This window comes from Gordionus sp. m RMFG-2023, chromosome 5 (genome assembly GCF_954871325.1).
Source record: "Gordionus sp. m RMFG-2023 chromosome 5, tfGorSpeb1-WG-v2, whole genome shotgun sequence".
In the NCBI taxonomy this organism is placed as follows: domain Eukaryota; kingdom Metazoa; phylum Nematomorpha; class Gordioida; order Chordodea; family Parachordodidae; genus Gordionus; species Gordionus sp. m RMFG-2023.
The window spans coordinates 922,940-934,943 of NC_088779.1; positions in this window are offsets into that span (position 1 = coordinate 922,940).

The following is a 12,004-nucleotide window of genomic DNA, read 5'->3' on the forward strand; positions in this document are numbered from 1 at the left end:
TTTTACTCTTAGTAGGAACTTTAGACATATATTTTTCGAAATCTAGAGGCTAAAGGCAATATTTTTCTGGCTAAAATATATTGAGTTAGCCGTTTTGAAAAATCGGCTCAAAACGAGCCGTTCAATGACACTAGTGGTGCTCGGAATCTATGCAGAGCACCGCGATCTTTACAAAGAGGTAGTGTAAGAATTAGGAAATTACTTTACGTATTGAAAAATTTATCGGGAATTCCAATAAATAATGTAGGTAGTTTTATTTTAGCTCAAACTGGATCTTTTCCTGTCTAGAATTAAAAAATTTTTGCAATGACTTGGAGCTCAATATGTTTTATCCTGAACAAAATACTACGTAAGCCTTGAAGATTTTTCGCGAAGGGCGTTTTTATACATCTATTAGTCCCATCTCGAGGGCTAACGCAATATTATCCTGGCTAAAATATTTGGGTTAGCCGTGTTTAAAAATCGCTTCGAATCGAGGCCGTACACTACCTAGGAGACTTACAGTGGTCTAAACATTAAGCGTGCCCGGATACGAAATATATATTTTCGGGCAACGCCCGAATTATGAGCGGTAAATAAATAATAAACGATTCATAGTGCCTTAACAAATCTTAACCGATCAATTTATATAATTTATAAATAAAAAAAATTGTTTTTATATTATTGACCCTAGGGTCTGGTATGGGTTTTGTTACCCTAAAATATATCTGCCCACTAGTGTTGTTATACGGGGTCCGCTTAAGATTTTAGTTAAAATAGTATTTTCTAAAGTCTCGAGATATTTTCTAAAGAGAGGCCCAAACTTTCCTGCAGTCTATCAGAAAAATCTGCGGAATTACGTAATATTATTTTGTCTAAAATCTTAATCTTGCCGTTTAACAAGACTACTGCCCACTTTGGACTATCGAGTTCCAAAGAAAGAAAGAAAGAAAGAAAGAAAGATTGAGTTAAGGAAAGAAAAGAATTGGACCTTACTAAAATTAGTTACGGGATTTACGAACAGGTATGGATGAAGTTAAATCAACACTCCAGACTTAATGCGGGAAAATGTTGTTCAAATAGCTACATCGACGGAGACGACGGTAATGATGACCCATTACAAAATTATCTGCAGGAAATGAGATTAATAAAAATATCGAAGACGGGTAAGGAAGGAAAGAAGTATGACAATTTATAAGCCAGTATTATCAAAAATTATTCGTTATCCATAGTGCCCAAATTCAAATGCAATTTGTCATAATTGTGGTAATAAAAGGACATTTACACAAAGTATGCGGAAGGAATAGTGGTTGTGAAAGAATATACTCTAAAGATAGATGTCCCGGAAATGGAGCGAGAAAGTTTTCGAGGATTAGGATTCTTCAGAGGAATCGCTGAAAAAAATTTGAGGTGAAGTTATTGATGGATAAAATATATTTATTTTTAAATTGACACAGGATCGGCAGTCTCCATTTTGAATATAGCAAAAGGCTTACCGTTTCAATATACTAGTAACAAGAGCGGATATTATTTTAAAATAATTTTATAATAATCTAATGATCTATATTTGAGGTAAATGTATCCTCATATATCTGAATTTAGAATTCAATGGTATTAATTTGATAAGGGGTAAATTTAATAGACAAATTAAATTTAATAATCATAATATTTCAATGTATTACAATTAATGAGGCTTGGGGGGATAATATTGAACAAAAACTTTCATCATTATTTATTAGAAAATTAGGTTTACTGAAAAGATTTCAAAGCAAGTTTATGGGACAACCCAACCCCAACTTTCAATGTCTTAAAAGCAGACAGATACCATTGGCGTGGAAGACAATGGAATCTATGGGAGCTTTAGAAAAGCTGAAATTCGAATATCGCTTCTCCGATCGTGCCTGCACTGAAAAAAAAGATGGATGCTTACGAATCTGCAGTGACTTCCTACAAACATATAATGCAAATATTTTGTCCTCTACACAGAATTAATGAATTATTAGCCACATTAGGTAATGGATCAAAATATACTGCATTAGATTTATCGGTAGCGTATTTTCAAATAGCACTGAGGAGGTGTTAGTGAACAACACTCCTAGTGGATTGCATCGTTTCACACTTATGTTTGGGCAGCGCTTCAGCGTCAAGATTAATAAATAGTAAAAAAAAAGCTAAGAATTTTTTTCTGATTTCCTCAGAATATTTTTAAAAATCATAGTAGATTTTACAAATTTTTTTTATAAATATTAGGATTATTATTTTATTTAATTTTCCGAGTTATTAAGATATTATAGAGAATTAATCAAAAAATTATGTTATGTATGTACACCTAAATAAAAATAAATAGTAATCATTTCTGAGCAATTATATTATATTGTGAAAATTATTATTACTTAGCAAAATCATACCTTGAGAATACAGTGAAATTTACTTGAAGTAGTTTTAATTTCGGAGTAATTAAGGCAAAATAAATTATATACGCTATAGAACTAAATAATCTATATGTATTGTAACCCTAACCCCAACACTAACCCCAATCATCTTTTGGGAATAAAGTAAAAATTAACTTTAAGTAGTTGTAATTCTGAGTAATTAAGGGCAAAAAAAACAATACATCATGTAGCACTAACCTATATGTATTGTAACCCTTAGCCTAATAAACGATTAATAATATTAATAATTATTTTTTTATTATTGAAATTTTACCTTTGCTAAAATAAAGATACTCTTCTGATATTCTTAATTCCGAGCTAATTCCCTAACGAAAAATATATTGAATGGTTTTTCAATATGTAATATAATTAAATTTGAAAATGAGTAAATATTTATAAGTTAATTTATTTATCTATATTTGCTACCATGCTATACACTAATACTAATAATCCACAAAATTGTCATGAAATGTAAGTAAACTAGCATACACTACTAATCTTATTGTATAAAAGTATTCCCCTACCCTTTTACCCTCACAAATATATATATTCCTGGTTCAAGGCCCATTTTGGGGGAGTGAATTAGTAATATATATATTGAACTTGAAAGACTTTAATATTAATCGAATAATATTTAAATTCTAATAATATAATATTCTAAATTAAATATTCATCAAAACTCAATAATTAACGATTGTATGTAGCAAAAAATATTTATTCCTTAATATTTTAAAATTATTTTTTTCTTTGAATTATCAATTGCAAAATAATGTAAGTTTTAAATTAGATCAAGATAAATTTATAATCTAAGTAAAGGTAATTTTCTGTAAATTATTTGGCAATACCTATAATTTTATCGCCTGAAGAGGAATACATGACTTTTTGTATATACTATAATGCTTGATTTCTAACATACCTGTAAGTAACAAAATAATTTTGTTTATCATAATATTGATAAAAAAAGTAATAATTTATAAAAAAAGGAATATAATTTATGTTAAAGTATAGTTATAAAAAAAATATTAAAATAATGTGTAATCTTGACATTTATTCCTTTAACGTGTATCTCATTTTTGTGAGACACCCCTGCTAGTAAAAAAATATATTTTGTTTCCGAATATATCAAAAATTGATCTTTATATTATTTTCAATGTAATAAAAACACAAAACTTGTTTTGAAAGTCAAATTTTTTGTTGGGTTCATTAAATATTAAGTGTTTATATTTAAAAAAGTGTATTCGGAGGTGTGTCACATTTGTTTGTCGCCAATCTTGTCAAATTATCTTGTTTATTATCAATTTTATCCTAAAATTAAAAAATTTTCATAAGTAGAAACCAAATAATTTTACTATTCATTATAAAAAGATGATATATTTTTTTTTTTGCATAAATTTATGAGATAAAATAAATTGCCTAAACTTTTCATCTATTACCATTCTTCTGTTTTAAAAATATTTAAGTTATGAGTATTTTGGGAAGAATTTGATTTTTGTTATCATATCTCTATTTTTCAGCTTATTTTAAATAAATATTATATTCATAATTTTTAAAATAAATAATCGTAAATGATGGTAATTATACTATAATTTCTAAAAAAAATTTAATAATGTCATCCCTGGGTCTACTACATTCTATAACTAATAGAGATTTTTCCAATTTGTTTTATGTATACAATTAAAATATGATTAAAATTTTCAATCTATATGGATATTTATTTGCTTCTATCATTATGATGAATGTTTTAATTCACGGAGCCAATGGATGTTATGAATGTATACACACATATATATATATAAATTAATTAATCTTGTTTTATATACGAATCATAATTTTATTTTATCTTCAAGATGATTCTCAGAATGATATAATAAAAAGACAGCTAGAATACTTAGGAAAAACTAGTAAATCTATACTTAACTATAAATTAACAATTTCATTAAATAATTTAAGTATATATATAAAAAACAATTGATTAAACAAATTTTGTTTTTTATTTAAAGATTTGGAAAGATTCTGTTCCGATATTTGCATCACAAACGAATATGCCTGTTGCATATGTCCGTAAGTTAAATAATTTTTATGTTTAACGATTCATCTACTTTCCAATATCTTGCACTGTTGAAAATATATCGTAACCAACTCTAAGACATTAAATAAAATATATGATAAATTAACCAAATTCTGAATAAATAAATGTAATCGTATGGCAGGGCATAAGGAAATTCACATGTTCTAATAAATAACATTTTAAGCTATAATCTCCCTCCCAACCCCACACCAAAAAAATATATAGAATATATAATTTATCAAATTAATGACTAAATTTAAACTATTATAGGATAAAAAGTATTTTTATAAAGAAAAAAAATATTTTTAAAAATATATAATATAACCAAGGGTCTACAATCGTAAAGATCTCCAGTATGGAGATAATCAATAATGATAGTGGTTCCTCGTTCCCTCTGCCCCCCCCACACCTCTGGAAAAAATCTTAGAACCTGATGCTCTAAAAATTGAAACCATATTATATTATAACCTATTAAATATATATATATTTACAGACTCATTAATCTCGTCGGATAGACGTCAACGATTGGCAAGTTAATCAACCTCCTTATCTTGTTAATTATCAGCATTCTTCATATTTAATTTTTTTTATTTATTTTAAAATATCTATTGCAAAAATTATAACTTATAGTTCGTGATTTAGTGACAAGATATAGCATCTTTATTATATTCATCTTGTATCATCAAATGTTATTATAATTGAAATATTTTTTATAAAATAAAAATACACATTTATTTTTTATTAAAAAAAAATGGTTCATACTTTCTATAAAGAAGGATGTTGGACTATAAAAGGGTTTAAAAAAAAATAGGCATCATTATGTTTAGAAATAAGAATTTACTCCTTGATTAATCATATGATAATATTAGTGTTGTTAAACGGCTCCAACTCAATATATTAGCCAGAAAAATATTGCCCAAGCCTTGAGATTTCGGATAATATATGTTATAGACCCTTTGTTCCTTCTATAAGCAAAATCTTCAGGCTTGGGTAATATTTTTCCGGATGAAGAATTGAGTTAGCCGTTTTAAAAAATCGGCTCAAAACCGGCCCTTTAACAACAATAGTTAATATATGTCTATGATGTAAAAAAAAACGGATCTTAATTGCGTATACTGTTTAGAGCATATATTCTGGAAAAAAAAATTTACAATGATGGTATGAGTATTACCTATGTTATGTTGCTCTAGACCTAATGAATAATATAAAAAATTGGTTATAATTAAAAGTAGAAAATTGATTTAGTTAAAATTAACACCCATACTTCGGCACGGAGAAATCCGTTCCTTCTTAAGATCTCAAAGATGAACTGTAGAGAATGTAAACATTTATCGTAATCGTTATTTTATTTTTACCACTTTTTCATAAGTCGTGTAAAAAAAAATAACTATTGTAATTCAATTAATATTAAAGCGAAGATGAACCTAATGACAATTATAATAACAATAATCATAATCATTATTTTTAAACCTTTTTTAAACCTTTTTGAAGACTAAAAAATAAATATTGGGTTGTCATATTTTATTATTTGGTAAAATTTTTACAAATTTATTTATGGAAATAATGGTAAAAATATATCATTGTAAACATATTAAATTAACACTTTAGTGAAGAAGATAAAGCATAGAAAATGAAAATTATCATAATTTTGTTTATTAACCTTTACATATTTTTTTGAAGATAATTCGATTTATAAACATGTCAAACTGTACCATAAAAAGCGACAATATTTATATTTTTTTTACATATAAAATAATTATAAAAATATATATATTAAAAAACAAATAAGCATATATTAAAAATAAATTTTAAAATTTTCTTTCTTTCTTTCTTTCTTTCATTTACTTTCTTTCTTTCTTTCTTTCTTTCTTTCTTGCTTTCTTTCTTTCTTTCTTTCTTTCTTTCTTTCTTTCTTTCTTTCTTTCTTTCTTTCTTTCTTTCTTTCTTTCTTTCTTTCTTTCTTTCTTTCTTTCTTTCTTTCTTTCTTTCTTTCTTTCTTTCTTTCTTTCTTTCAACTTCTTTCATTATCAACATTCTTTCTTTCTTTCTTTCTTTTTTTCTTTAGATAAGAGAAGAGAAGAAATGTTGAGAGAAGAGAAGAAATGAGGAGAGAATAAAAAGAAAGAAAGAAAATGTGTATAAAAAAAGAACTGAGAAAAAAATATATATTTTAAAAAAGGGGTACAAATCACCTTAGAGAATAGTGAATGCTTAAAAAATTGGACCTGCATATTTTCAGGGAAATCTGCTGACGAAGGTATAATCCTTCACTGGGGTCCCCTGAGATCTGTCTCATTTTTTTTCCTATGATTTTAATGAAATTGAGGGCATCACTTCTCAAACATGCCTAGGATATTGGTAACGATTGGTATGAACACTGTGTTGGTGAGGCCAGCATTTTGTTTTTTTTTTAGGATTTCAGCCTATTAAAAAATAAAATGTAAAAATAATTAAAATTTCACAAAACGCTTAAAAAGTCGAAATTTAATCTTTTTGTCAGTGAATATTTTTGTCCTGCTTCATTTTTTCTAGGGTACTTTTTCCCGGGTTTTTTAATCAAGGTTATATCTTTCTATGATTCCTATTTTTATTCATTATTTCCAAAAAAAATTAGAAAACTTTTAAAAATAACGATAATAATAAATGTCACATTCTATTGTTAATCTTCATTTTAATTTTAGTTTAAGCTGTTATTTATATTTGACCCATTTGATTCGAAAAATTTTTATAATTTAGAAATAACAATTATGATAATATTTTCTATGGAATATCTTTAATAAAATCTTAATATAACATGTGTAAATTTTAGGGGCTTAAAACACGCTAATTTGATTTTCTATATATTTTTGTTTACCCAGCGAAGCAACCCAGTGGATCTATAGATTGACATATCAGTTCCATTAGGGGGGGGGGCTAATTTCCATGGTTCCATTGATAGAACTTCAGTGCGAAATGACAACTATGTTTATAGATATCTAGGAGAACTATCACCACAATTAGAGTCTTTTCGGACAGCCGTGGCATGTATGTGTAGGCTGATACGGGGCAAATTTCTAAAAGAAACCTATCGTACCCCTCTATATCACTCTCAACTTGTTTAGTCCACATCAGCCTATCAACCCAAACATCTAGATTGAGTATCAGCTCAAGTGCTAGCTTTCACGTCTTAAAATAAATGCGAAGAGGTAATCCAACACCCAATAACACAAATAAAGGTTATTATCAATAGCCTCCTCCTCTTTTTGTTAGTTATATAAATTTCCAAAGGATCTTAATTCCATTGGCAACATTGAATCGACACAAATGGTCAATAAAAACTATGGATTGGTGCTGCACACAAAGATTAAACTTCAACCTTCCTATCAGTTTTAGTGATGAAGGAGACGAGCCTCTAAAAGCTATAATATCTCAAGATTATGACCTAACCACCAACACATAGGCGTAGCCAGGATTTTCCTAAGGGGGATTAAAAATTACTGCAGACCCAATTTTGGGCGGGCCTTGCTAGCAACAACGAAGATAGGGCTAAGATTGATTTCACGTCTGCCTTCTGCTTGGTCACTTTAGCACAAAGTAGACAATGATATTTTGGGTTTGTAATGTGAAATACCAAATATAGGTATAATACACATATGGACACTAATTTTTCGTCATCCAACAAAATATCATTCTTGACTTATGGACCGAAATAAATCGCTCATTATTCTTTTTATTTCGACGTCATTATCATTTTCCATCACAACTTAGATACTGCCCTTTTCCTAAATATTAGACCCATTTATAGCTTATAAAATTAACACTAAGACGCGAAAATTAAACATTAAAATTATTTTATAAATAATCTTATTGATTTATCATTCCAATATTCAATTATTCGATTATTCAATTATTTAATTCAATTCATATTCTAATACATTATTCCGTATTCCAAATCTTTTTCCAAATTCATATATTCAAAACTAATTAATAATAAAAACAACGGAGTAACGACAAGCAAATTAACTAGACGAAATTAACTATCGATGAAAACAATATACGAAAAGGATATCTAGCTATAACGATTTAGAATAAAACAACGTACAAACTAGTGTTGTTAGGCTTGATTTGAGCCGAATTTTCAATGTTTTTATTTGCAGAAAAATATTCCGCTAGCCTGAAGATTTTTCATAGATGGAACAAAGGTTTGGACATCTATTAGGGAAATTTCGAGGCTTAGACAATATTTTTCTGTCTAAAATAATGAGTTAGCCGTTTTTAAACAACACTATTATAAACTCAAAAACAACGATTTGGACAAGTCAACGTATAAAATTATATGCGATATAGAACAGCCAAAAAGATAAACCATTTGGACGACAAGCTCTCGATGATAGCCTACTTTAAATTATGGGAAGGCTTCTTAGAAGAGGGAGAATTAATGATAATTATTCATTATTATTTTATTTGACCTTGTCTTATTTATAACTTTCATGCTTATTTTTGTATAAACTTAATTTGTGGCTATTCAAAATTGAATGGATCTTAATTTTATTTTGAAAAAACGATTTTCATATTTATTATTCTAATTGTAAAAGATTTTTATGCATAAATTACAGCGAATAAAATTTTTTGATATTATAGTTTCTAGTCCAAAATTAGCATTCTTAAACTAAATAAACTTATTTTGGACAATTGAAAATTAAAATTTCCTATTTGGGGCATAAATAATATTTCTGCAGTGTATTGTTTTGTTTTATTGACAACAAGCAATAGATTTATTAAAAGGAATACCCGAGGTAGAGGTATATATGGACGATATAATAATTACTACATGGTAATCAATTGGGATTCATAAAATAAATTTGCTAAATATATTTAAAAAACCTTGAAATAAACGATAATTCTTTTTAAAGAAAATATTGAATTCTTAGGAAGTACCGTATGCCGAGAGGGAATCTCAACCACAAATAAGAATGTGAGTACAATTTTAGACGTACCGTTATCTAAAAACATCAAAGAAGTTTTCCTCTCCGTAAACGCGCCACCGCTCCCAAAATTTTATGCTTGGAGCTAACGAAAAAAAAAATAGTAGGCAGAATTAAGTACTTAGGAGAGTCACTCTGGATAATAAAGTTAGTTGTAAAGATGAAATGAAAATGAGAATACAAAATGCTTTTTATACGTATATGAAATTATGGAAAACAAAGATGTATCTTCAACTCGATAATAATTCCTACATTACTTTACAGAGGCGACATATAAGAAATTAACAAAAATAGAAAATAGATGACTCAAATCCTTTATTAATAATTGTCTCCTTTTCATAAATGGTATCTTCTCTCCAAAAATCATCACATATACCTTTGGAAAAACGGCAAATCATACGCTAATAAACATAATATTAAAAAAAACGCTGAATTCAGTTTCTAGTCCACATAATAAGAAGCTCTGATCACAATCTAGTACACGATGCCATAACATGGCTTTATAAATACAAAATGGAAACAGTACACAAGGTGCAAATCATTATGGTACTATAAAACTATAAAAAGATGTGATGGAATTAAATATCAATATGAAGCAATTTATAAAACAAAATAACTGTAAGAAATCTATCAAAAAACAATTTCGTATAAAAGAGAGATACTTCAAATAAAACCTCACAATTAAAAATCTCACTTAATCAAATAACTACTATTGTCAAATACATCTCTAGATGATTCTACGAACTAAAACAAATCATTATAAATGGAATTCAAATGATGCAATATATTAAATTCTATTTTTTTTAAAATTTTTCATGGTAATCAATAAGTCCTCCTATATAGATAGTATAAAATTGATTTGTAATCAACTAACACTCACACAAATATATCTAAATTAAAAATTATCCACCCCCCCCCCCCCCCCCTCCCCCCCTTTTACTACCCTTAAAGTAATTAAATTATAATATATTTTTTGGGTATAGGTACTTTCATTTTTTTGCCCATCACCTTTTTTTATATTAGACCTATAGACGTATAAGCAACATTTTTTGAAATGTTGCGCTTTCAAATACCCGCGACTTGCCCACAAATGTATTGAGAGCTCTTCATATTTTACTTTTTCGTCCAAATCAAATTAGTTCCAATTAGATGGAAATGAGGAAAACTTAGCATAGCTTTGTTGAACTTTCAACGCCAGAGGGCAAAAGTGCTATATATCACGTATCTCAGTAATATATTATATAATTGGGTAATAAGATTAATTAATGTATTTATATTGATTTGTGAAAGATATAAACTGACGAAATTAATTACAAAGAGTTAATTAAATTATTCATTGTTTTCATGACCATCACAATTGTTTTGTTGATGGTACATATTTTTAATATTGTACCTTCAAGACAATAGATCATGATCATGTGTTCCAACTTATTTTATTTTACTATAAATCAACTTATTTTAAAATTTTTTTGTAGTAGCTGAAATCAAATTGTTAATTTTTTTTATTTTAGTACTTTTATTACAATAAAATGTTACTTTTATCACCGTTCAAAAAATTGATTTAACCATGAATTTTTATTTTTCGAATTTAAATACTAAAACCATTTTTTAATATTCGATTAATTAATCTCAAATATGTTTTTAAAGTGATTTTCTACTTTTATTAAAAAAAAAAATATGTATAAAAGAAGAATTTTTTGATAATGATCTGAACCTAATAAAAATTTATTTATATTTTGATACTTAATAAAAAAATATTTTTTATTCTAATATATAATATTCTGGAATAGAACTATAATTTCAGTTATTAATATCATTTTTTGGTCCTTCTTAGAGCAATTTATTAGAACTATTTTTATAAATAACATTTGAGGCTAATAAAAATTATCACCCTAACCTCCCCCCCCCCCCCCTATTTTCAAACAATGCATATAATATGCTACTATAAATAATAAATAAAAGAAAAAAATTAGCTAATAAGGATATTTTTTTGCAATATTTCACGGAGTTATAAAAAAAAAATTAAGTTTGGACAGTCTCAATAATAAAAATTGAAAAAATAAAATTGTATTTACAAAAAGTTAGCTTAGACAATGCTGCCCTAAATGGGTCTAAAGTTATCTAACTTATTTTTACCAGCTCTTTTAAAAATCTTGATTAAGCCAATGATTGGGTACCTGGCTCCGCCTATCCCTTGATTGTATATCTCAAACACCTGTGGTAAATCAAGTTCACAAAATGGCTAATTCCAGCCAACTTTGTAGAACCTTTGCGCGGGTCGAATGTAAAGTACAAAATTTCTTATATAAATGTTATATAATATGTCAATAATATTTTAATATTAATTTAATACATTATAATACTGAATTATATAACAATATATAAATTATTTCAAATTACAGATTTTATTCCTTTTATAAATAAAAAGGAAGTTAATATAATTTAAATATAAAAAATTATATGTTCAGCCAAAGCTATAACCAGATACATAATATTTAGCAATAAATATTTATCCTAAATTTATAATCATTTAAAAAAATATAATTTTAATATTATATAAC